The 27,708-nt window shown below is 30.4% G+C and overlaps 1 pseudogene; it reads left to right on the plus strand.

Moving 5' to 3' along the window:
• Nucleotides 1–25,419: 25,419 nt before the first annotated feature.
• LOC106796451 (probable pectate lyase 4) lies at nucleotides 25,420–27,069 on the plus strand (annotated as a pseudogene).
• The last annotated feature ends 639 nt before the right edge of the window (nucleotides 27,070–27,708 follow it).

Genomic DNA, 27,708 nt, shown 5'->3' on the forward strand with positions numbered 1-27,708 from the left:
TTATAAAACATTATTTAGGAAAAAAAATTATTTCCGATAAAATATTTATTTTTTTTCCATTAGTTGTACTTATTAAATACTCTAAGTATTTATATGTTTTTTTTATTAATAGTGATACATAATATTCTTAAATTTTAATGTTTTTATATCATTCATAAAAAATTAATAATTATTTTTTATAACTAATAAATTAATGATTATTAATAAGAACGTAATTGGTATATTACTAATATTTTTTTAAAAAAATCAATAAACTCAACTGAATCAATTACTTTATTAGTATGTGCGATAGATGTCCAAAGCATTTTATAATAAGGACCAAGTGAGTATTTGCTGATTGTATACGTTGGATTTTCTTGATTGCACAACTTTCTTTTTACTTTTTTCTTTTGATTGTCATATGTTAGTTTTATTAGTAAGAGGAATTAAATTCGCTCTTTTTCTTTTTTCTTTTTTTTTAATCATCCAATTTATCTTATATTATCAACTTTATTCTTACGTGTCTCGTGCTTCAATGGATTTCATGATATTCAACAACAGAAAATAAAAGAAAAATGGCATAGATTCATTGAATTTGAAAGGAAAAAAAAAAGAGAGAGAGAGAGATTGAGCACCCCGTTATACTAGATTATGCAATTGTTTTGATCCACAATGGCCAAAAGATGGCGGGTACGTGTTTGCTTCTGATGTCGGTTATATTATATTTGTTTTTATACAGAAATTAAAGCGTACATTCTGCAAATTGATTTGCATTTGAGTTTTGATGACGTTGTAGCCAATAAACCCATCTGAGAGCGAATATACAAGTGGGGATAAAGTGCAATAATTCGTAAAGAAAAATTGCTTTTATTTAATTCTTTACAATAAAAAACTATAAACAGAAATTGTATCCCATCGGCTCTTGTCATCGGACTTAAGACAACCGACGCTATTATTTTAATTTCTTGGTACATATGCACTCGAAATCACAAAATTATATATACTTTGGAACAGGCTTGGTCGGATGTTCACTTTGAGAGGGGGCCGTAAGCTCGACAGAAGTAATCCACTAAACATTTCAATGATCTTAAAACACAATTTTTAACTCCAATTGTTAGACCTAACTTTTCTGTTATCCTTCTTTAAATTACATCTGTGTTGTCCTTTTTAAAACGATGAACTTCAAAATGATGGGGATAACTTCAAAAAAAAACAGTAAAAAAACCAATTTCCATTAGAATACTATATGAACTAGACGGTGGACATTGAATTAGAGGAGGATAGATTATTAGATTAGCTTCACACTAAATGCTTTTGAAATGTATCTTTTATCTTCTTTTAATTTTTAGATAAAAGTTATTGGAATTAAACATAGACTAAAGATACTACTTAGTTTGATTTGATTTAAATATAACATTAAATTCAAACTAAATCAAATCAGTATTTCTTTGGTTTGATTTGAGTCAATTTAGTGGTTTTTTTTAATTTTTAATTCATTATCATAATTTAAAATACATGAACTAAACTTTCATTATTCTTATACTATATTATTTTAAAAATAAAGTTTACTTTTATTAAATTGTGTTTAACATACTTCAGTTTAAAACTATTATTTTTACTTCTGTTTAGCATTAAAATAAAATGATATTATCAATTTTTTTAACATAATAGTAATTTGTGTATTACTTGATATCTAATACTATTTTTTTAATAATATTAATATATATTTTCAACATATGAAAGTAAAATATACATCTTAGTTATAAACAAAGAAAAAATAATAAATTATTTAATACTTATTATTAATTACCACAACAAAAATTAATATAATTATAATATATAATTTGTTGCTTTGGTTTGGTTTTATATAATAAAATCCAAAAATCGAACCAAACTAAAAAAATATGTGATTTTTGATATTTTTGGTTTAAGCGATTTTTTTAATTTTTTTTATTCAATCTAATAGTTTACAAATGATTTAATTCGATTTTAAACACCCTTAATCTAGTCTCAAGAATAAAAATAAAAGTAACTAATGTTAAATAAAATAATTAATATGACAAAAGAACAGATAATGCTAAAAAGAGTATTGCAATATTATAAATAATATAACTCATTTTCAAACAAATTTGATTACTTTCCGGTGTAATCAACGGAAATTAAAGATCTTTAGACTTTTGACATTGGGCCTTTTATCTAGTGGATGGCCATGGCTTTAGTTAGCTGCTTAATCGTCACACATAGAATACCAACAAAACTGTCACTGCCATGTCACCTTCTTCATCTGTTAAAAGTAAAAATCAAATCTTACAGATCCCATGAAAATGAAGTATATATACGTTGATGTTAATGCATTTGTCTCTAGTGACCCGAATTATGCGCATGCATATTACTGAAATTGGACTTTGAAAACTTACGTATTACCGTTACCAAGAGCAATTAAAAAAGAAGAAGTTAATTTTAATTAAAAAGTAAAACAAAAACTCCATTGCCACATATTATATTCATATACCTTCTGCCAAAATCCATTTCGAGGAAAACACCAATCATTTACCAGACGCTAAACCTGCTGCACTATTTTAAGTTTGTCCACTAGCTAGGAATCCAACACGACAATGAGTCAATGACATATGTCTTGTTTAATTGTTTCTCCAAGGTTGTGCTGTCAAAACGAACTTCTTAATTTTTACTATGAATTTCTTTCTTTTTTTATAATTAATAAGACTAATATTATATTATATTTAATATGAAATTAATATAAGTTTGTTGCGTTTATATTTTACTTTAGTATTGTAATATAGCATTATTTTTTTTTTACAAAAATTATATCATTCAAACTTATCTTTTTTTTCTGAAAATAAAATATTTTCATATTCGGAAGCCATGAGATTAATGCTTGAAGCATAGAGATTGCTAAAGTGGATTTTATTTCTTGCAACAAAGTCTTTTTAATACATATGATCAAGAAATAATCAAATTTTTGATAGCATGTTTAAAAATTCAGTTATGCTAAACCTTGGTTAATCTCATTATTTTTAAAATAGTTAAGGTTCTACATGTAACATGCCTAGTAAATGGGGTGCCCACAAGCATCGGACCTCAACGAGTGGACCCTACGCAATGAGTTTGTGGTTTTCTCTTTGACTTTTGTCTTCTACCGTATAGCTTCTCTTTGATTTTTTGTCTTCTACCGTATAGCTTCTCTTTGATATACTTCAACGTCATCTACATCATATTACATTTATGTATAGCTGTTGGGAGAAATTTTGATAAGACTCGAAAAAAGAATGCCAAGTTCTGATTGAATAAAGGCTAAGGCATGAATTGAAACATTCGTGGCAATAAAAACTTAGTCATTCAAAAAAAATGTCAAATACTGAAATTGAACAAAGGCTAATGAAATGCGTTGAAGATCGCTCGGACGTGCTAAATATGATATCAAATAGGCTTCTTATTGTTACTATTCAACGATAAGGAATAAAGAGTGTTCTATTTATTTTAAAAATGAAGATAAAATATATTTTTAATTTTTATACACTATTAAATTTGACTTTTGTTCAAATAGTTTTAAATTAAAGACTAAGGACTAAATTCGCCTATTATTTAAAGTATAATTACCAAATTGATTAATTTAAACTACAAATACTACAACTAAATTTGACCCAAATTACATGAACAAACCAAAAAGAGAGGAGAAAAGAGAGGAGAAAGAGATTTAGAATTTAAACTTTAAAAAAAGGAGACACTTTTCTTTTGTGGGCATATGATAGAATTAAAAGTTATAAATAAAATGCTCATGGGCTACAACTATGGCCCAACTCTTGGCTCATATAACTCTTTATTTCTTGTCCACTACATAAATCCCATTTTGATTACTCAAAATATCACTTATTTAACTAAACATTTTCACAACACTTATTTTATTTTTAAAAAGTTAAAATATAATATTTAGTTAATAGCATATGTACATAAATACAAGGAAAATGATTTTCGAGTGTCGCACAAAGTAAATCATTAATTACTCAATTCTAGAAGACTTAGAATTTACTTTTTTATTTTTATTTTTATTTTGTCATCAAATCTTTTACTTTAGAAGGTGTTTTGTTCGAACACTTTCTCCAAGAACTCCAAGAATATTAAACTTCCTTTGTTGTCTTGTTGACTACTCCCTACACAAGTGCCATAAGCATAAAGTTTCTCCAGCTTCCCACCCAAACATCCTTATATTTCCTCTATTCGCTTCATGTCAACTCATCCCCTTCTCCTATTACAATTTTTTTAGGCAACCCTTGGGATTTAACATATAACTTGATAGCTTTGTTCCACTCCTAAGAGAATATTTGTACCTTTTCAAGCAACTAATTTAAAATATATTTTCTTATTTATGAGAACTTGAAAGTAATTTGGACCAACCAAATTACCTAGACCACTGCAAGCCACGTTGTAATCCATCTCATATTGTTTTGCTCCTCCTAGATTCAAAAGCCTTTTGAAGTAAAGAAAATCCTGTCAAATCTCATTGTGCAAAATTGTGCTCTAATTTCCAACCAACACAAGTTTATATTCCATACATAACATAAGTTTTTTCATCCAAAAGTTATATGTTTTGTATTTTTTACCTTCAATCCACACATATCTTACAATGCATCTCATTTGTATCAACTCTCTTCCTATGAACTAGATTTTGAAGAAAAGATATTCTATCTTGAGATATAGTCCCAAAAAAGAATTTAACTTTTAGGCGTATGTCTTTTTTCATATTTTCTCAAAGAAATTATGTTTAACTCCTCTTCTTTTTGCAATAATTTCTTGGTAAACTGGTTTAACAGTGTATTGGACATATGTTTCTTTCTTTAACACCCATTTATCCTCCTCACCTTCTACCAGTTCAACTCACAATCTCCATCAACTCTAATTAAGTTAACCTAAATTATATTTATTCAGTGAATAATTTAAGAAATTTTTTTCTTTATTCATTTAATTACCATGATTCAGGTCTTAATTTTATTAGAGACTCATTATTAAGAGTAAAGGAAACTATTATATTTATTTTTTACAATTTTTTATTAACAATTTAAGGTAATGTTAACTTTTAAAAATTTTAATTTTAGTTGGTTCAATGATCACATCTACATATGTGCATCTTCTACACATACACACACACATATTGATTTATTCAAAATATTAATGTCATATTCTTAATAATCCTATATATGATCAAGAACAATTTATATTAAAAATATAAAAAAAATGTTTCATTATCATAATTTCTATCATGATAGCATGTAATAAATTTTAATCAAGAACATTGTCAAATTAATAAATATGATAATAAAATAAAAAAATAATATTTTTAAAACTAAAATTGATAACATGAATGTGCCTTCAACATATATATTTTGGTTGTTTCTATTTACACCCTCATTTTTTGCCAAGTACACTCCATCCCCCTTTAATTACTTATTATACCCTATTTCCTTAAAGGTTACACCCTTTGGAACCCCTTTTTCTCTTCTAGAAATATTTTTCCAAAATAACATATGCCTATTCCAGAAATATTTTTCTAAAACTATGACACATAGTTCCAAAAATATATTTCTGGAATTGGTATATGTTATTCTAGAAAGATATTTCTAGTGGTAATAAAACATACCTTAATCAACTCACTTAAGAGCCACTTTGGCCTATAATCATTGACATTGTAAACCTAGATTAAAAAATGCATGCTTATTTGAATGCACCTAAAAGAGAAAGCCCATTGTCAAAAAGGTGTATAATAGGTGAAATTAGTGATGTATGTACCTTGAAACACAGTACCACATGAACCACATGAAGGAAAACACAAAATGTTACATGTAATGTATGTAGTATAATATAATGAATATGGGTGAAGATAAGGTTCAAAATTAGGTATAAAGAACAATAAAGACAAAATTAAAATAAAATTTTAGATAAAGTTTAAAGAACAACAATGATAGGATGAAAATAATACTAACAAACATGGGGTGTTTTCCTTCATGTGAAATTATGTTTCAAGTAAGCGTTCATTTTCTAATATAGGTTTACAACTTTAATGATTGTAGGCTATAGTGACTCTTAAGTGAGTTGATTAAGGTATGTTTTATTACTAGTGGAAATGTCTTTCCAAAATCATGTATACTAATTCCAAAAATGTATTTTCGGAACTATGTATCATAGTTTCAAAAATACATTTCAAGAATAGGTATATATTATTACATAAATAAATTTCTGAAAGAGAAAAAGGGGGTTCCAAGGGATGTATCACTATAAGGAAAAAAGGGTATAACGAATAATTAAAATATAAAAGGGGGATTAGGGATGTACTTAGCAAAAATAAGGGTGTAAATATCAAGGGTATATTTTTTGTTGAATGTGAAGACTTGTGAAGACCCCATGTACCATATCTTTTATATTTTGATGATGAGTTATTTAGTAATATCATGTAATATGCTCCTTATTTGTATGAACGCTAGTCTATCTTAGGATGTGTCTGTTATAGCTTTATATATGCTTGAATGTGTGTGACTCATGCATCTTAGGCTAGTATATGAATTTTAGTCATCTCATATTGATATCATAGTGAAGATCCATGGTTGGGTTTATTTGCGGATTGAATTTGTTCGAGACATGCTTTAAAAATTCTTAAGTTTTCAATCCTAGATCAAATTAAATGATTATATAACAATACAATTGATTATCTCGAAGTCTCTGTTTCTTAGGAATGACAAAGGCTCACAGATAATCGAGCATCGTAAGCATTTAATCGATTATTTTGATTTGAAGAAAAATATTGTTGCACATTTAATTGATTATGTGCGTATATAATCGATTATCTATTCTTCAAGAAATCCAAGTAATGGCAAGAACAATTTTTAATTGATTATCTCTAACATATAATCAATTATTTTTGTCCTAAGTCTAAATAAACAAACTTTTCAAAGGCTCTTGTGTGTGACACATATTTCATATCTCACTTCAAGTTTTCACTGAAAGAGCATCCCAAAATCTTGAGTGTCATCACCCTTTTGATTCATTGTCACAAAACCTTTTTCTATCTTAAGAATCATTGGATCTTTATCATGGAATTATGAAGAAAAGATAAAATTGCATTAGGAAGTTAATCATTGTTACATCTTTCACAATCAAGTGACTTTTTTCCATAAACTTTGCATTATAGTTGGATCTTGAGTAGGTTTCTTAGGATTAGACGCATGTAGTAGATTTCTACATGTGATTAGTTTCTTCTTGATAAGTTTTCAAGAGGGGTTAGATATGTAGTTTCGTATGCATATGAGTTCGTATGTAAAATTCTAAATTGTTAGTGAAAGATCCAAGTTTGTGTTGCTTTGGATCAAATTGGATGTATGTTTCATTGGAAATCGAATCAATATAAATTCTTTAGTAAATTTCTATAAGTCCTTCATCTTTTTACTTTCTTGCATATGGTTCTTTGTGTTTAAAAGAGTAATTTGTTTTTTAATCTTATAATTGAACCTTAAGATTGAATTTGAGCACATAAGGTGATTTTAAAAAGCATTTTAGTTTCTAAATCAACAAGGGATTAAGATTGAAGAGAATCTTGCAAAAAGTGTGATTGCATTTTTTGAAAAAAAAATGAAAACCATTCACTCCTCTTAGTTATTTTCCATAAGTCATTATATTTATCCCCAACATTTGTCATGGTTTGACTTAAAAACAAACATTAATATATATTTGTCATTTTTTCTTATTTGTTAAGGGGAGTAGTCATGCTATCATGAACTATCAAAATTGTAGCTCTAACTCAACTACATCACTTTTGCTTCGACTTAAAAAATAAACATTAATGTATTTATCGAGATCAATGGATTTCACTAGGTATAATTATCAATATTATCATTAAAAGGATTGGATAATGATAAATATTCGAGTTTGAATGAACAGTAGGTTTAATATACTTAAAAAGTTATTCTCAATAATCATATAATATCTTTCTGTCATCTTTTCCACTTAAGATTGAAGTGCTACCCATTAAAAAAAGATTGAAGTGTTAAATATTTTATACATTTTTAAAATATTGTGAAAAGATATAATGTTATTCGATTCAAAATTAGATTTACTATTATCAAAATCAATTAATAATGAGTGGTTTCTAACTTCCTATGTTGTCTCTCCCACTATAAATAGGAGAGTGTGTCCAATTCCAACACAATGAATCCAAAACAAGGTTTAAACTTACAATTAATCAGAAAGATGGCTCACTCTTCCATCAATGAAGACTTCAAAGGCTTAGAAGTTGTTCACCAAGAATCTCAACATGCAAAACTTTATCTACAAGTGACAAAAGACACAACTTTCTTGAGAAACCTAACATTCATGAAACAAGACAACGATGCTAGTGATGTTGGTCCTCTTCAATCTTCATCAGTGGATCGACATCAAGAATATGCATTGTACCGACAAAGATGCCTAGTGATGTATAACCCCTTAAGAACCTTCGAGAAGAAGGAAGAAAAAATGTCTTTGAAGAAGAGAATAACCAAAGAAGGATACAAAAACAACCATGGGTTTCGTTTCATGAGAGTGTTCTGAAGTTCCTTCGTTGGGCCAATCGTCATGAGTCAAGGAAAGCTCCTTGATTTGTCTAATTTTTAGTGTTGTTTCTTGCACTTATATAGTTTCTTGAATACCATTCATGTCTCAAGATTCTTCATTACTTGATTGTATTTTTCATTAATTTTGTCATATTTTTACTTCAATTCCTTTATTAGTTTGTTTTGGGTTTCTTTGAGATGGGTAATGGTTTTTTTTATAGGATTGCCTACTTGTTTCCTAAGATAAAGAATTCCTATAGTTGATATTTTTTATGCCATTCATAGCTAAATATGTATATTTTGAGAAATAATTTATGTATAAATGGCTAGTATCCATTCGTTGATGTCAATGTGATGATCTTCCTTTCTCATTCTTTTCATATCAACAAGTAATTGTTGTGTAATTCATTCAAGATTCACAAAGTTGATTTGTTTCATACCATGTAAGAGTAATGTTGGGGGAAGAGGAAAATATAAAAATGAAAATTTCTATTACTTTTTACACATTAACTTCAACACTAGAATGCATATTTCCTAACTCCAATTTTGTTTGATGTTTTAGCAAGGGAAAAATACCCCTTTTTTTATTCTTATTTTGTAAAGGTGGCAAATCGGGCTAGTTGGCCCATTGTGGGTTGGCCCAATGCGGTTCGCGAGTTATAATTGGTCAGGTAAAAAATGTCTAAATTTAATTGAAGCCTAAAAAAATAAAAAACCTAAGCCTTGTAAAAGCTCAATTTTGTGGGCTTAACCCGTGCCATAAAAAGATTGGGCTAAAAAGCCCAAATTTCACTTTGTAATACCAATTAAACAGTATTAATTAATTTTTTTATATCCCTTAATAATTTATTAGCAAGAAAATAAAATAGAAGTATACACGAGAGAATGTAATTAACATGAAAAACATGAGATATATTAATAATTACATAATTTTTAAAAAGCAAATTACATAATTATTTTTATTAAACCTAAAATATTAATTGCATTTTTTTAAATTTTTGTCTCATAAGCTCGAGAGCCTCTTTGATAGTTTGTATATGATAAGATAAGACATATAATAACAAAATAAGAACATGAATGAAGAGATAAGAGTAATATACATTTTAATTTATTTAATATTAGGAGTACATATGATCATCAAATAACATTATTGTATTATCTTGTTTTTTATTTGATAAAAACTGGATAATAATATGATAAGATGTAAGTTGTTCTCAAATGATAATTTTTTTATTACATATAAAAGTATCTTTTAATTTTATATTTTAATTTTTATGAATTATCAAAATTTATTTAAAAAATATATTTTTAACTATAATATATAAAATTACATTTTATTTATGTATCTACTTATCTAAAAGAAATATATAAGGTTTTAAAAATTCTAATTATTATTCAAATATTTTGTTAAAATAATTATTCGAATAATAATTATATATTATTAATATTTTAATTAATAACATTTTTAAAATTATGCGTAAATAAAAAATTGCTAGTGTACTCACACTCTATTTTAAGTAACTTCAATTTAAGGATATTATAATAATTTGTATTTAATTAAATTGATCATTTCTCTCTCGTCTTGTCAACCAATAAAAAAGAATATATTTGTAGGAATATGTTTAGAAAAATATGACCTTAGTACTCTCCATAAAATAATTATGTTCTTAGATGCCTTCTAATGTGTGCAAGGTAGATAGGTCCAACATGGTGCGAAAGTATTTTGGACCGTAGGATCTTGCGATTACAATATGGATGGTTGATATTCTCAATAGGCTAGCTGGTATTTTGTGGTAGTAACCACATGGAATCATGTTTGTATGGATATTAGGAAATCAATTAGTAAATCTAGTTGTATTGCATTATTATTAGTTTTAGAAAATTACACTCACATAGTATTAGATTCAACATACTAACCAAAACAATGGAATTTTAAGCGCACCACATACCCAACATCATGTCTTCACACTCTTCATTCAACTCAATCATACCATTCAAATCCACAACAACATCTATGAATACATTTCACAAACAAAATTCACCCAAATATAACTTTTAATCCCAAAATGAATGCTAACTAAACGCAACCTACACATCCAAATTTGTATACAAACATTAAATCATATTCAAGAAGAACAATAGCAATCGCTGGAGACGATGCTAGCGACCATGGAAGTATAAATAAATTTTGTTTGGGGAATGGAAGTCCGCATTAGCTTCATTGAATGATTTCAGAAACAAAAAATCAGGAAAATGAAAACTTTATTCAAACACCACTGTCCATACCAACCCAAGCCCATGCAGACAAGAATGAAAGTCAAAATCAACTCTGTTCAGACAAGAAAGAAGGTTAAGAAGGTCAAGAAGACAAAGTCTTTTGTCAAATAAGGAAAAAGAAAGTGATGGGTGAGAACTTTTTTATCCAACAATTCTCTAAGCATGTGATTCCATTTAGTAGTTACTACTACGGAACATCAGTCATCCTATGGTCCAAAATTCTTTTGCACGGTGCAGGACCTAGTTGGCTTGTGCATGCTATAAGCCATATGCTTCAAACTTCAAAGTGCGTTACTATATCTGATTTTCCACAAATCAGGGAAAATTGTGATTTTCACACCCATGTTTGCTAAATATTCCCCTTATCTACTCTTTATAATTTTAATTTCCAATTGTACCCTTTTAGTTGTTAGAACATAGTTTCAAAAATACTTACTAAAAAACATATACCAGTATTGGAAGGTAAATTCGGAAACTATTTTTAACAAAATACACATAGTTTCAAAAGTTACTTTCTAGAATTGATATATGACGTTCTGGAAACTAATTTCTGATAGTTATAAACAAAATCAAATACAAAATATCAAATGTACCATCCTCCATGAGTCATAATAATCGCTAATTGCTAGATGCATACTTATTTTGACATTAGATATTGAGAGACTGATAACCCTATCTGAAATTCCTAATGGACAAAATATAAGGAGATACATGATAGTGGGTCACAACTTTGATTTGTGACTATTATTACTCTTATTTTCATTGGGTAAAAAATGATAAGTATGATGTATGTTGTATAATAGATTAAGTCAATCATGAACGTGCCTTGAAATGCAGTGCTAGAGGAAAATGCACAGTGTTATGAATAACATTGATGAAAACTGTGGTATCACATAAATAAGTTTAAAGAATAATGAAGATGATTTAAAATTAAGATTTAAATAATAATAAAGATAGGTGAAAAATAGGATTTAAAAAGTAAAAATTCTAGGATGTAAAAATAGGGTTTAAAAGGTTATGATTGTTAAAATCAGTTTTGGAAATTACGATGTTATATGGAAAGTAGTTTTGAGAACTGTATGTATTTTGTTAAAACATAGTTTTAAAAAATAATTTCTTAAATTTATATATTTTTCTAGAAATCATTTTTTTGGAACTATGTTTTAACAAGTAAAGGGGTATAAAATGACAAAAAATATAAACAGAATAGAGAGAGTGTACTTAGCAGACATTGCATGTAAATAACAAGTCTCAAGATAGCAAGTAGTGGATTTCCACTGGGATGGGTTACATTACAAATTCGAATACCATTGTTATTGGCACCTTTTTTTTTCCTATAGAGACACCCTAGCTTTATTTGTAAGAAAAAACTTCATTGATCACAAAACATAATGGAAATGTGTTTGCATTTTGTATTTTGAACTTGCATTTCCAATACAAAACATAAACACATTTCTTGCATTATAAAGTAATAAACATGAAAAAACATTTTGTATTTCTGTTTTTGTATAAGTTACCTTTTATAAACTAATCAAATTAATAATTTATTTATTTTTAATTGAAATTATATCAATTATGATGCAATTAACCTTTAAGTGTGATATAAATTAATTTTAAATTAAAATTGAATAAATTATAAATTTTTTTATCATTTAATCAAATTAATTATGATGCAAATTCGAATCATAACTAATTAAAAAGGGTGATTTATGTTGTTATTAATTCAAATTTATTTAAAAATAATTTTTTGATCACAATTACAATATTAATTCATAACGAGTAATCAAATTGAATTCTAAAACATAACTTGTGATATAAATTTTCCTTTTCAACTTAAATTGAATTAATGACAACTCAATTTATAATACTATAAAAAAATAATACAAATAAATAATACAATATAAGGTAAAAAAAATAACACAAATACAATAATAGTACACATTATAATATTATAGAATAAAATTTATAATGTCACAAAAGAGTATCATAAAGACTTAGGTGAAAAAAAATCACAAAAATATAAAATATAATTTTTGAAATAAAATTTCAAATTTAAAATATCAATCAATCATTTTTCTTCTAAAAATTTCATTACAAAATATATTATTCTACTTATTTTGGATAAGCTTGACATTAATGCAACTACCCAACAACTTTGCTAATAACTTGGCTTTACAATGTAATCTAATTAGTCACCTTTAGCGGGGCCTTTCCTCCCACCACTTATACATAGTACTCAAATTCAGAACCTTATTTAAGTTGATCAAATCTAATTTCACTAAAACCAATGAGCAGTTATAATTTTAAAATTATTAATTATATAAAATATTAAAATTTAGTCCAAATCCTAAACGGAAACATTTGCTACACATGCAAAACAAAAACACATTTTTGTTTTGTATGCATGTCAAATGCAAAATGGAATGGTACATGAAACAAAAAACAAAATGAGGCTTACCTCCAATGATGGGTCTCCAACGAGTCACTATATGTGGTCGTGCTTGGCGTTCATGGTAGCAAATGAGAGGAAGAGAAGAAAGGTAGAGGACGAGAAAGAAATGTTGGTGGGGCTATTGAATCCACATCCCTAGTTGTTTTAATTATGACAAACCATTCATAATGCAAATTGAAAGGATGATGGGTTTAAGTGATGTTTAACATTCTGCTTAAGTGTTTCAATGTTTTATTCCTTTAAGAAGCAAATATGCTTAGAAAGGTTTAGAACAACCAAAGTTGAGAACTCAAAATAATTCTTCAAGCTCATCAAAATGATGAAGTTTGCTTCCTATTGAGTAATTAGTTCTTGGCAAGATACTGAACAACAAAGCCTTACATAGAAGATTCATCAAAGGCTACATGAAGAGCATCCTGAATCAAAATTAAGATATGGCAGAGTCTACATCAGAATGGTGAAGATTTGACTTTAAATTTCTAAACATCAAAATGACTTAGAAAGCATCACTTGGACAACATTAGAATCACTTTCCATATGTTGCCACATTCACTGAAGGCACATAAAAAATTGAGAGCTATCTGCATAAGAAGATGCAAGTTTGTTGAAAGTTGAAATTGATCATAAGAAACATTGATGTGAAGCATAAGAATGAAAGACTGAGGTATACCACTCAGTCTAACCTTGAACAGAATACTAACACACCAACAACTAAATTTATACTAAGTTCTTCTAAAGTAATCAACTTCATAATGCTTGAAGCTATGAAGAAGTGTTAAGAGTGATGAAGCTGCACCACATCACAATGGGATGTTAATCTAAACTTCATTGAAAGAATTGATTAAGTATGGATTCATTCTCAACAAACATCAAAATTACTATTTTGATGATTCTTTAGAATGCCCATCAAAAAGGTCCCTCCGAATAGGAACCTCAGAATGGTACTGCATGCTGTCACTTCATGATAGTTCTAAAGTGCACCTACTTTCTTTAGAAGCTTGTTAGTTGTGTGGAGCCAACCTCGATGATCTTCTTGGAAGCTATTTGAAGGATTTTCAAAAGGTATGAAGAACAAGTTGAAGCATTTCCAAAACAATACAACAAGAGCAAATCTCTGAGTGAGAAATCTACATTTTAGCTTTAAACCTCTCTGTGAGAGTGACCCACTTTTGTATTGAACTTGAAAAATCTATAATAATCTTAGATAGAAGAAGTGTGACATTAAAATCCTGAGTGGAATCCCTCATTGTGAGGTGTGATAAGTGTTATGCATACGTTATTTGTATATTGAAATCACATAACAATTATCTCATTTTCTTCTCTTTTATTGCTTCTTTTGTGTTAAAACAATAGGAACTTCTATCAATTCTTCTCATTATTAGAGTGCCAAAATAATCAATTGTCTATAAATTACGTACAATCAAATAAATTGGCTATGATAATTGATTTTTTTTTATAATGAATTGTATCACTTTTTCACTTTTTTCGATCATATATATAAGACATGTTAAACGTTGTATACAAGGATAAAATAATATTCTTATTTCTAATTTTTCTCTTTTATCCAAACCAAACAACTTCATAATAATATTTCTTTTCCATTTTTTTCAAACCAAATGACCAAAAATTCTATCCTATTTTTTATTCATTCATCTCTTCTCCATTTCTTTCTTTCCTATTTCTATATACTTTATTTATTTCCTCGTTGTCAAATACTGTTAATATTATAATTTTTTCACTAAAAAATAATTTCACTGTAGATTATGTAACATTTATTTAAAAAGCAATGGCTAGCAAATCCATTTTTAAAGGTGGACATGCTAATTTCAACCAGACTAACTAAGTTAATCTTAATTAAGTTCTAGTATTGAATATTGTGCAACTCAATTTGGGAAAAAGGTTTACCATAAATGAAAAAGGTTTACCATAAAAAGTCGAAACTAGGGCATCCATCTTGGGCCAAACTATAAGAAACATGCATCCTTCATGTGTGCCAGAATTTCTGTCTTGAATGCTTTCTCTTCATTCTGTTGTCATCCATGAATAATACAAATTTGTTTACCTTCATTAAAGACACTTTTACATCCATCAAGACACAATAATTCTATTTCCTAATTTATACAACCAAAATCAAGAAAGCTAATAATATACAATGAGTAGACAAATTTGCTAATTGCAGGAAACAACATAATAATAGAATCCCTTATTGACATCTCCCCTCAAATTGATGCGGTTGATCAAGAACCATCAATTTGTTGCTGAGAAACTGATGTTGAGGAAGAGGTATAACCTTGGTGAGGATATCTGCAAGCTAAAATTGCGATGTGACATGAGGAAGAGATATAACATGAGTGTCCAATGCTTCTTGAATAGAATGACAATCAACCTCAATATGCTTCGTGCGCTCATGAAAAATCGGATTAGTAACTATCTGAATGGCACTAGTATTGTCATCATAAAGAGGTGTGGTTGTAATTTGAGGGAAGCCTATCTCAACTAAGAGTCCACAAAGTCAAATGATTTCAGAACAAGCGCTCGATACCCTGATTCAATTAGGACTTCGATACACGTGATTGCTTTTTACTCTTCCAAGAGATTAGCGCAGGACCAAGAAACATGCGCCTACCTATGACAGATCTTCGTGTATAATGGAAAACGCCCCAATCTGTATCGTTGTAGCCAACTAAACTAAGAGGATTCCAAGTAGGAAAAAAATAAACCATGAGTTGAAGTTTCTTTTAAGTAATGAATGATGCAACGAACAAGTGGCTGAGACAAGACCAGTCAAAGAAGTTAAGTCGTTTGTAACTTATGCTAGTGAAGAAAGATACCTCTAGAATTAGTATAAACTTCAAGGCCCAATAAATGCTTAAGGAAACCAAGATCTTTCATATTAAAGGAGGCTTGGAGTTGCTGCTTAAGACGTTGAATGGTGGCATGATCAGAACCAGTAATTATCATATCATCGACATAAATAAGAAGAACAATACCAATATCTATGCGGTGAATGAATAAGGAGGAGTCATATTAGCTCTGAGTAAAAGAAAAACCAAGGAGAGTAGAGCGAAACTTTTCAAACCATGCTTGAGGAGCTAGTCGCAAGCCGTAGAGAGAATGATTGAGCTTGCACACACCAACATATGAGGAAAATAGGCCTGGAGGAGGAGTCATGTAAATATCCTCTACCAAATCACCATGAAGAAAGGCGTTCTTCACATCCATTTGAATCAGTGACCATCCCTAAGAGACAGTAATGGAAAGAATGGTTTGAATAGGCGTCATCTTTGCAACAAGTGCAAACGTCTCATCATAATCCAACCTATATTTTTGTTTGTTACCCAATACAACCAATCGAGCCTTGAAATGATTAACAGTGCCATCAAAATTCAGTTTCATTGAATATACCCATATGCAACCAATGGGCTTAACACCAGCAGGTTGAGGAACAATGTCCCATGTGAAATTTTCTTAGAGGGCAACGAGTTCTTCGTCCATTGCCTTGACCCATTGAGCATCTTTAACAACCTGTGAATAACATTTAGGAACAAATGTTCCAGATAGAGTAGCTATAAGAGAAATAGGCCTAAATTCATACCTATTTGGGGTACGAGACACCTGAGATGAGTGTCATAGTGGAGTAGGTGCAGGTGGCGGATCAGTAGTCGGAAGGGGCAAATAAGGTTGACATGTAACAAAAACATGACCTAGTTTGAAATGTTCAATAGAATGAGAAATATAAGAAAAATTAGGGAGCTTAACAAAATCATTAGATGAAGACTTAAAACATGGGAAATTTTTTTATGGTAAAAGATAATCACATTCCTAGATACACGAAAGTGACAAGAGGTGGCATCATAACACAAGAACCCTTTGTGAGTGGTACTATAAGCTAAGAACGCACACACGACTGATTGGGACCCAAGCTTATGACGTTTAGGAGATACAAGATGGACAAAACAAACAAAACCAAAGGGGGTGAAGATCAATATAATCCGGACTAACTTGAAAGAGGCGAAAGAAAGGAGAATCAAACCCGAAAACTTGGGAAGGAAGATGGTTTATAAAAATGACAGTTGTTGGTAGAGCCTCAACCCAAAATTTGGATGGGACAGAGGCTACAAGAAGTAGTGAATGTGTGATGTCAAGCAAATTTTGATTTTTTCATTCTCCAATGCCAATTTGCTGAGGTGTATAAGGACAAGAATGTTGAGAAAGGATGCCTTTTTGTTGTAGGTATTCTTAAAAGGCATGAGACATGTACTCCTTACGAGAGTTAGTGTGCAAAATCTTAATGCTTGTCTGAAACTAGTTCTCAATATAAGCCAAAAAAATTCTTAAACATAGGAAAAACTTCATCTTTAGAATGAAGGAAGCAAATCCAAGTAAAACAATTATAGTCACCAATAAACGTCACAAAGTATTTATACGTAGAATGCAACAAGACAAGAGACACACCCCACACATCAATGTGAGTAATTGTAAAACATTTGTTAGCACGAGTAGCATTATAGGGAAATGGGAGATTTTAGCTTTTGGCAAGTTTGCACACTCAACACTTAAAGGATGAATTAGAAACAACAGTTTTATAGCCCAACAAACCATTCTTTATTAAATGAGAAAAAACAATTGAATTTGGATGTCTATTATGCCAATCCTCAAATGAGAACGGGATAACAATACAAGTAAATGAGGAAAAAGTAGGAGATAGCAATACAAGAAAATGAGGAAAAAGTAGGAGAAGTAAACTAGAGTGGAAACAATCTCTGCCTACTTTAGATCCCTTCGCATTCACTTTCCCCAACACTTGATCTTACACAAAACAACCCGTCCGAGAGAAATTAACATTACAATTATTATCCACCAACTGCCCTACCGAAATTAAGTTAGAAGCAAGTTTTGGTGACACCAATACATCTCACAAGATAGAATTAATGTCACGAACAACAAAAATAGACGTAGTGTTACCATGGACAATATGAATGTTTTGGGTGCCATCATAAGCATGTGCATTGTATAAATGATCAAGGGATCCAGTCATATGATTAGAAGCACCAGAATCAACAAGCCATGTTGTAGAAGTACCAGTAGGCTTACCTTGAATACCTAAGGTAGAAAGAGCGGATAGAACAATTTGCTGCACCTTCTCCAGAGTCAAAATATGAGAACCAACAAGTCTAGTGGGCTGACTAGTAGAACCAGCAGAACCAACAGTAGCATGAAAGGCATGCATTAAGCATTGTGCAGGTCCTGAGGGGCACTTGGTGATGATGTGGCCACGTTGCTTGCAATAATTGCAATATTTCTTACTACAATTACGAGCAATATGACCAAATTGTTTACACAAATAACATTGAACTTGCCTCAAATCACGACTTTTGTTAGTACCTTGAGCCGAATATGCAGAAGAAAACGCATTAGAAGCACCACTTGAGTGAGTAAACACTGCTCCTGGCGAAGAAGTTCCCCAACACAAACATCCAAAGAAGGGACTGGGCTACGGTTCAGTAATGTAGGACAGGAAACTTCAAATTCTAGCCGAAGCTTCATAAGAAATTGATCGTGTTTGCTGACCTCGTAGATCTTGTGGATAGCAGGTAGCGATTCCTTAGGTACATTAGCGTGTAAAATGGCTGAATGTTCTGCCCACAAATTCAGAAAACCAGAGTAATAATCCTGAATGGACATAAGTCCTTGTTCATAATTTGCAATATCTAGCTCGAGTTGAGAACGCTTAGCCGCATTGTTCTGGTTGTAAATACGCTTCAAGTAAGCCCACATGTCTTTAGCTGTCAAAAAAGAGCGCAAATTATTGACCATTTGAGGCTCAATAGAGACAAGAATCCACGAAATAATCTACGCATCCTTGGTTTCCCATGCAACCAATGCAGCTTCGGCCTTCGGGGCTGCAGATAGAAGACCCATCAAGATGATCCAACAATCTTTTCCCTTTCACAAACATCATAAACTAAAACGACCAGGAAGGGTAATTTTTTCCGGTAAAGTGTACACAGAAGCTTTCCGTAGCCATGATACTGAAACTGAGAAAAAAAGTGACCCACGAACCAGAAACAACAACCACGAAACCCACTAGCACAAACCAGAACAAGAGACCCCCAAACACAGGAACCAAAAGCAATGAAAAGACCAAGCCAAGAGCGACCTTGGAGGGTGTCGCTAAAGAAATCATAGGTCCGATCGACAACCTGCTCATACCATGTCAGAATTTTTGTCTTGAATGCTCTCTCTTCATTCTGTTGTTCATCCATAAATAATACAAATTCGTTTACCGTCATTGAAGACACATTTACAGCCATTAAGACAATAATTCTATTTCCTAATTTATAAAACCTAAATCAGGAAAGCTAATAATATACAATGAATAAACAAATTTGCTGATTACAGGAAACAACATAATAACCGAATCCCTTATTGACAATGTGTAGTTAAGGAAATGCTACATGAATACCATTTTGTTATCAGAAATTTTTGCAGGAGGAAGAGTTGTCATTGTTATTTAGTTAAGGATATACAAGTGATTCCCATTACTTTGAATCATCCAACAACTATATACCCTTAAAATTTTCACAAATTTTAGCAAATTAAAGCGTATCAAGTATTTTCATTTTTTTCCTGGCAGTGCATGAGTAGTTAAAGGTGCAAAGCATGAGTTTTAAAGAAGAGTTTTCTAACAACACGCGGAGTAGTAACAAGCTGCAGCGACATTTTGGCCCGTCCTCATTTCTCAAGTCACAACACATTACTCCATCCCAAACATAAACACCAAAGCATAGGATTTTTTTATATATATTATTAGTATGAAGTATTCATAGGGAGAAATAAAGTGAATTATTATTTTTTGTTGGAAGACTTGATTAATCATTTATAATAAGGTTTTTTTTTTATCACATTTTTCTTTTGCATTTAAAAAAAACATTCTTGAGATTCTTTAACTAGAGTCTGAGAGTACTTTAACTTAATTGATTGAATAAAGTGTCTGAATTATTGAGATTCTTTAACTAGAGTCCCAGAGGAATCTAACTCAATTGATTGAATAAAGTGTCCGAATTATTGAGATTCTTTAACTAAAGTCTCAGGGAAATCTAACTCAATTGATTGAATAAAGTGTCTGAATTATTGAGATTCTTTAACTAGAGTCCCAGAGGAATCTAACTCAATTGATTGAATAAAGTGTCTGAATTATTGAGATTCTTTAACTAAAGTCTCAAAGGAATTTAACTCAATTGATTGAATAAAGTGTCTGAATTATTATAAACTGCTGACATTGTGTTTGATTTCTAAGGATAAAAAAATTCAAATCCCTAGGAACAACCACATTTTCATGCAATAATATGTGTTTAATTCACTTTTTCATTTCAAAATTCAAATATTGATAGGAGATCCACCTTGCTAAGATGCCCTATACAATCACACAGAGACACACAAATATATTTCAAACTTTTCACACAATTACACTCTCTAGAAACTCGTCTCATTCTCATGCATATCCATGACCATGCTCTTCTTGCACAACACAGGCTGTCACCTCCTTTCTCACGACAAATGGCGAACACCACTGATCCCCTTTGGACCACAAATCCCACGTGGCTGTGGCCACCCTTGCCGGCCGACCTGGACCCCTTTACTCGACCGAGTTGAGGACCACCTTTGAGGCACAACACTACCCCTTTCATGTCGTAGTCTAGCACTCCCATTTTGTTCTCACGAGTGCTATGCTTTCAATTATTTCATGTCGTTTTCCTAATGGGCCCTTGCCCAAAAGGCTTCCCCCCAAGCTCAACACTCACCACACCCATAATTTTAAATGCTTTTCTCCCTTTCACTTTCCCTTTTTCTTTATTAATTCATTTAATTTTCTCGCTTTTGCTAACCAACTTAACATCCCCACATCGACACATTAGAGGTTTATCATAATGTACAAGATAAGCAAATTAAAAGGGTAAAAAAAAATAGGGGAGAAAAAGTGGTAAGTGGAATTGAATTGAAGAATGGTATGAAATGAAATTAATAAAATTATACAATATCTAAGGGTGGAGCCATACGATGAGAGCATATTGGACCCTTGGTGCAATCATCTAAGAGAAAGTGACCTCTAGAGAAGGACATGCATGTTTGCTTCTCTTGTCCCAAGGACAACAACCCGTCAGATCGATTATGATACAGGGCATGGTATCTATATGGTGGCTCTAACCGCCTAATTTTATATATATATATATATATATATATATATGGTATAATATTAGAGACTAGAGTGCCCTACATCGCTGTAAGAGAAATTATATACATAGTCAAAAGCTTCAAAATGAACTTTTGGCATTTTTTGCTCGACTTATCTTTCTCACACAAAGATTGCTACATGTACAGCATCGTATATTTGTAATTATTAATACCTACCTAGCACGGAGGGATTCGGAGTATTCTTTTTCTAAGACAAAGCTTGATTGATTAGTTAGTAATTAATTAATTAATTATATAAACAAAAAGCCCTTAATTTTTCCAAGTCGGTTGGTTTGTCTCAACATGGACACAAAATCAAATGACGATACATGTGAATAGGAACGAGCAAAAGAGACGTCCTTGATCGGTTGTTGTTCTCGTATACGCTATTGCATGGTTTTTAGTCAAACTATATTTTATATTTTCAATTATATGTGTTAATGTGAAATTAAATATATAGTTAGTTACCTAATTGTATAAAATTAATACGAATATAATTTCATAATTGGCTACAAAAATCAACTATGATCTCTTAAGCCAGTAGCTATGGAGAAGCATCTCTAGTATTGGTTTCTCCAATTACAACTTGTTTCTTTCCATCTAAAATGAACACAAGTTTTGAACGACTCTGTTTGGGACATGAATAATACCTATATTATATATAAATTGACAACGTGTTAACATTATTTTATGCTTTTCTCATAATATACGTCACACACCTAAATAGGGTTCAACATTTTGCACAAATGAGGAGTGAGAACCAAGCATATATATTTTAATTTAAGAAGAAACTGGGGTTTGGTAGTGCGAGAGAGCCACGGATCTTAATTTTAAAGCAAAAAGGCCAGGTCTTGGTTGCTTAGCACCATAGAGTATCAAGAGATACCTCATTTGAGGAAAAATTGTCGGTTAGGCCTTAACATCAGTAGGTGTGTATATTTTCGCCTATTATTTAAAGACTAATTGTATCCTACCAAGTAGATGGTTATCTTATTTTCAAATGTAAACAAACACACACATAAATATCAATCTTAATTATTGCAGTTATTTATATACCTATGACTTCACTTTTTATGAAGTGCTAGCACCTATTTTGACTAATCTCCATAAACTTTAATTGATATAAATTTGTTTTTAGTACCTATAAATATGATTTTATAATGTTTTTGGCACTTTAAATTTTTTTCATAGATATTTAATAGTAGCACTAATACATTTAAATTTTTTTAAAAATAATTCTCATTAATTGTTAATTATAACATGATTTTTATGTCATTTAATTTTATACATATTACAATATTATTAGAGCGATAAAATTATTTTAAAAAATTACAAATATCAAATCAACAAAAAGTAGTTTTTGAAGAACCAAAAAAATATAATATTAACTCTTCTTTATAAAGTATAAAATTGCATTTTTACCCAAATTTAATTAGTTTCTAGCTTGCTTAATTAGGAAAAACAAAGTTGTTCTAACTAGCTAGCTTAGTGAGCGTATTCAAATTGCAAAAAAATATCCAATCCTAACACCCTAATTAACATGGTTTGTTTGAGAAAATTTTCAAATTAAACAAGAGTAAAAGCATAAAAGGAAAAAAGAAAAGAAAAAGGCGAAGGGAAAATAGATCATAACCTATTTCTAGGTCGTTGGAAGAACCTCTTTTGCACTCGGTTCTAATTATTAGCCAGCAAAAATAAGAGGGGAGCGGGTGGAGTAAAAACAGTCACAATATCATGTTCCCCAAACATTCTATTTTGGAACTAGGGCAGAATTGGATGTACTGAAAGCAAAGTCTACCTACAACCAGAGAAAAAAAAACTGTGTGATATTTAATAGAGCGAGTTAATATCTATTGGTCTCTCCCAAGTCTCATCATACTATATTATATAGTACAGAAAGAAGAATAAATAAAAGCACTATATATGGGGCACCTCTTTAACGAACTATGATTATATCCACGGTATAAATTTAAGTAAACCACCATTTGTCGTAAGTTTGGCTATCTATCCGTGGGTCTTAATTTCCTTATCTCATGAGCCAGTGCCGAAGAAATTGTAATTAATTCTAGGACCACATCCATCAACAAAATTGAATTAGACTGTCTTTTGTCTTGGACTTTATGCATATTCAATCACCGTAACAATGGAACCCTAGCTTCCAAATGTACATATATACTTATCTGATAGTGGACAATACTAGTTTAATTAATTTGTTTCTTCTTAATTATACTCGCTAATCGAATGATTAGCTTCAAGACCCAAAATGAATGAAAAAGGGGATCCTAGACAAGAGAAAAAGAGTACGTATATATATGGGCAGGCCAGGTGCAAAAGTTGGCATTAGTAGTACAAATGATTAGGTCAAAACTCGAAAAACTAGTAAACAAAAGCAGCGAGTGAAGTGAGGTTGTGGTCACGCCTCCAAACAAACAGGCTCGTGTAAATGTAAGTGTGCTCTAAAGTAAGAAGAAAAAGCATCTAGAAAAGGAAAGGAGGGAAGAGAGTGAGGGACCATATATATATACATCCATTTTTCAAATATTATAGCGTGAGTGGCATTTTGTTTATCATTCATTTTTATTATTAATTTATATATATGTCAGATATTAGATTAGATATATAAAGGGACTAGAGATATAGAGAGAAAGGGCTATGATTTGTGAGGCTGTGAAGTGTGAAGTAATAGATGATCGCGGTGACTAGTGATGAGTTTCCTTTTGTCGTGCTCTACCTTTTGCTTTGCATAATTAATTTCCTTTTCCATCTCCATTAGGGGAAAAAAAAAAAGAGACAGTTACAATTTGGCGTTGACGCTTCCTCGTACATCAGTTTGTTTTAATTTGTACTTTTCTCATCACTCTTTTTCTCTTTTGATTTTATTTTCCTTTCCTAATTATTACTCTCCTCCTACCTTTCTCTTTTTCTTATCTTCTCTCAGCCTTTTTCACTTTTAATTCTTTTGCGTTTACTTTCCATTTCAAGCAACATAAACGGACAAAAAAATAGACAGAAATTAACTATAATTTGTAGTCTCGGATTTTGATTTGTTGCTTTTACATGTAGTTATGTATAAAATAAAATATCTTAGTTTAAGCTTATTATATATATATATATATATATATATATATATATATATATGTGTGTGTGTGTGTGTGTTTTCTCTCTTATACATTCAAGTTTTCTTATTTTTAATAAAAGTTAAATTAAATAAGAAAATACCCCATCCAATACAGGACATTAGATATTTCTTAGATAGTTGCATAGCCATTGATGGATTTTCATCCTAACAAATATAATAATTAGATTTAAAAAATACCGCATACAATGCAGGACATCAGATATTTCTTAGATAGTTGCATAACCATTGATGGATTTTCATCCTAACAAATATAATAATTAGATTTAAAAAATACCCCATACAATACAGGACATTAATTAGATATTTCTTAGATAGTTGCTGAACCATTTATGGATTATCCTAACAAATATAACAATTAAATTGATATAGAAGTTATAAGCAATCGTTTAATTCCCCAAAACATTGTTATATTTGCTTGTTTCCTTCAGTTAACTATTGCACAAATTTACCTCATTGTTACACTTACATTGCCAATTTGAGGTAAGCTAAACCTCTCCCTTTCGATCTATTATTTGTTTCTCATCATGAGAGTCCCTTGGCCAAAGCTTGATGCAACAAACAAACTTCCAAGTCCCAAATAATAACTAACCACTTCAACCTCTATAACAACCTAGTCATGCCACTACTTCTCCATTAAAACTTGACATATCTCCTTCCTTTCTTGCAATCATTTTCTTCTCAATAACTCAATTAGTTATATTACAAATTAGAATTAATGAAAGAAAAAAGCATTGCAAATCATGACTTATTGAGTCATTAATTCCATCTTTTGGTGCTTTGTTGTAGTTGTCGTAAGCATTACCATTTTCACTCCAAAAGTTAGTTATGTCTGCAAATAATCCAAGATGGAAAGCTTGGTAATGAATGAGATTGATTGATGATGAAGATTTAATCTTGAATGGAGGAAACATCATTCACAGCTTGCCATATGCTCGATGGGCTATTCAGGAAAGATGACAAACAACATTGGTATGGACCTCATCCATTACAAAGTATTGATCCTAGTGATAACTCAATAAAGCCCAAATTTGACCCCTTAAGTTATGGATTTTCTAGGATTCAAGGCAAAGTTTGGATCACCTTCCAAAGAGATATGCACATTGTGCTTGAGAAATCCCTTCTCATTAGCAGTTTCACCACCATCGATGGTCGAGAAATCCCTTCTCATTAGCATGCTTGATGATATTTAAGGTAATCACTAGCTCCGATTAATTTATATGTTCCACAAGAATTATTTCTTAGGAAAAAATAAAATTTTATTTACAATTAATTAAAAATAATTGAAATTATATTTTTTTCTTAAAAGAAATTTTGTCTTAGAAAAATTAACTTACCAAATTTTTTTCTCTATTTTTGTTTGTAATGCATATACTGCATGCTTGTTTGTTATTAGGCAACCGATGTAATCATCCATGGACTTAGGGTTCATCATTGTCAATCTCAAGCTCCTTGAATGGTAATGGATCCTAACAGAAAGGTGATGCCTTTGGGTCAAGTTTTTGGAGATGCAATAAGATTGATTATGGCTTCAAAGGTTTGGATTGATCACAATACCCTTTATGATTGTCAAGATGGTCTTCTTGACGTCACATGAGGTTCCACTAATGTGATTGTCTCCAACAACTTGTTTAGGGGACAAAATAAGGTTATGTTTCTAGGGCATGATGATGGGTATGCAAGAGATAAGGACATTAAGGTTACTGTTGTGCATAACTATTTTGGACCTAATTGTCACCAATGCATGCCAAGATAATTAATTTCTCAACTAACGCTAAATTGCATAATTAAGTCATTAAAAATACACATGTCAAAGGTTTTAATTATCTCATTAATCAAAACATTGCAAAATTCGTCATGGGTATGCACATATTGCGAACAATCTTTACATGGGATGGGTGCAACATGCCATTGGTGGAAGCATGAAACCTAGCCTTAAAAGCGAATTGAACCTCTTCATAGCACCAATGTAAGGGGGTAGGGAGGTAATTTGTTCAAACAATTAAACTAGCTCATTAATAAAGTTTTAACTATTTTTTTAATCTTATCTTTAACATTAATAATTGGATAGAATATTAACAAAAAAAATATATTATGTATTTTAGTAAACCCAATTTTATTGACACTAAAAGTTAAGGTTGTTACTTAAATTAGGTGCATGCAATATACTAATTATATAACTTCTACATGTAACATGGAGAAATACTAGTATTGGAATTGGAGACACATGAGAATTTCATTCAATGGAAGCCCCCTTCATGGAAAAACAAAGCAGACAAGTACCAAAGTCAAATTATAGCCCTGAATAAAGTTTTAAAGTTGTTGATGCCGAATTTGTGAGATCATTGATAATCTTATCTGGAGTGTTATGATGCAGTAAAAACTATATATGTTAATTGTGTAAAGGCTAAAGGGAAGTTGAATTGTGATTTTAGAAATTTTGTAAAGTCTTTTTGTAATCAAACAAATATTTTGCCTAAAAGAAAAAATTTGTAAAAAAAATAACAAATTTTTGAAAACACAATCATACAATGAAAAACGACTTTGCCAAGCAAAAGATATTTTCAAATGTCTAAAAGAAAATTTAAACCCTAGGTAAGTTAAAGCAAAAAGAAAGCAAATAAAGATCAAATGTAATGATTGAGACTACGTCTAGTTCTTAATAAATCATCAAGTTCCATTACCTTCTCAAGTTACAAGTATTATGTCATGATCACTTCTGACTCTACAAAACAAGCTCTATCCTAAGTTTGATCAACACCTAATATTTTTTTTCCTACATTTGTATTTTTAACTCCTTTCTTTGAAATATTTATTTTTGATAACTAGGTGTTTAATATAATGTTTCGATTAAGAGTTGTAAATTCTTCAAGTGTTAGCAACAATGAAATAAAAGTCAAATATTAAAGAAAAAATTGTTATTATCTTAAGAAATATTCATTCACAAGGTCAATTATTAATTTGTTATTGAGTATTTAACAAAAATGTTTGGACAATTTCGTATACTCACATATTTCATTTGATGTTAATTAACC

The sequence above is a fragment of the Glycine max genome, chromosome 16, assembly GCF_000004515.6.
Source record: "Glycine max cultivar Williams 82 chromosome 16, Glycine_max_v4.0, whole genome shotgun sequence".
Lineage (NCBI taxonomy): Eukaryota > Viridiplantae > Streptophyta > Magnoliopsida > Fabales > Fabaceae > Glycine > Glycine max.